Raw genomic sequence first — 1561 nt, 5'->3', positions numbered from 1 at the left:
TTACATTAGTTTGAGTGATTGACATGGATTATGAGGAATCTCTTCAATGCGTCCTTCACATCCTTATTCCTTAGGCTGTAAATGAGGGGATTCAACACTGGTGTCACCAGGGTGTAGAATAGAGAGACCATTTCATCAGTATCTAATGAGTGATTGGTCCTTGGTTGCAAATACATGAAGAGAAGAGTCCCGAATACAGTGACAGCACAGGTAGAAACGGTTTTTTGTCATCCCTCTGAGGAATATGTCCTCAAAATGGCAAGAATGATATTGAAGTAGGATATTAGAACAATAATCATAGAGAAAAACAAATTGGTCCCTGAAAAGGCAAATGCAGCTGTTTCTGGAATGGAGGTATCAGAATAGGATAATGCTAACAAAGGGGTGTTATCACAGTAAAAACGGTTGATTATATTGAAAGAGCAATATGACAGAGAAGACACAGGAAGAAACAGTGCTGTGGTCAGACTGGAGATGTATGTGAGGGATACCAGCAGAAGGCAGACATATGGAGACACCGCCAGCATGTAGAGCAGGAGGTCGCAAACAGCCATGTAGCGGTTATAGCCCATTGCAGCCAGCATGAAAATCTCAGCCACGGTAAAAGCTAAGAATCCACCCACTTGGGCTACACATTCATAGTAGGATATGGTTCTCTTTGAAACCAAGAAGTTTACCAGCATTTTAGGGGCAAAGACAGTAGAAATGCCAAGATTGAGGACAGCCAAGTGCTGGAGGAAAAAGTGCATAGGAGTTTGAAGTCGAGACTCAACACTTGTGAGAGTGACGATGCCCAGGCTCCGTGCCACAGTCAGCCCATAGATGACCAGGAAAACAAAGAAGAGCAGAATCTGGAGGTCTGGATGGTCTGAGACTCCCATGAGGATGAACTCAGTCACCTGGCTGAGATTCCCTGGGGCCATTTATATTATTGCTTTCATCTTTTAATGGGGAAAATAGAAAGAGATTATTAGGTGGTAAAATTGCTTTTCTGTTAGGTACTAGATTGTTAAATGTTTCTTTTTAAATCAGTTACTTTTTGTTCAAAAACACTTACAAATTTCAGATCATAGTTGCTTTTCTCTCCATCCTTTCATAAAATTCGGAAATACAAACTCTCCAGAGACCAATTTCAGACTCTTAGAACTGTTTGACAAGATACTATTTTCTTTATCCACTGCTGGATAAATTTTACATTGGATGAATATGCATCCATGTTTTATATTATTATATGCATTGATCCTTTTATTAATATATGGTATTGCTTGAATATATAATATGTGTATATATGTATATGTATACATTTACATATGTACACACATGCCTTTGTGTGTGTTTCCAATGATAAAAGAGAGCTGCCTATAAGAAATTGATGAGTCAGAATGACTTCTAGTATTTTTTTCCTTAGCTGTCACAGGCTTTCTCTCCAGCCCATAACTTGTTGTCATCCTTCAGAATTTCAGTTTTTCTTTGGGAAATACTTTTAGTACCTTAGGTTTTTCCTTTTCAGTTTCTACCACATCAGTCTGCTTCAGCTGCCCACAAACCCACAACACCTCAA

The 1561-nt window shown here is 39.0% G+C and overlaps 1 pseudogene; it reads right to left on the bottom strand.

Annotated features, from left to right (window-relative positions):
- On the bottom strand, positions 1 to 923 carry LOC103540746 (olfactory receptor 8J2-like; annotated as a pseudogene).
- Positions 924 to 1561: the final 638 nt, after the last annotated feature.

Source organism: Equus przewalskii, chromosome 11, assembly GCF_037783145.1.
Source record: "Equus przewalskii isolate Varuska chromosome 11, EquPr2, whole genome shotgun sequence".
In the NCBI taxonomy this organism is placed as follows: Eukaryota; Metazoa; Chordata; class Mammalia; order Perissodactyla; family Equidae; genus Equus; species Equus przewalskii.
The sequence above is the reverse complement of the archived record's forward strand: the minus strand, read 5'-3'. Positions and strand labels throughout refer to the sequence as shown.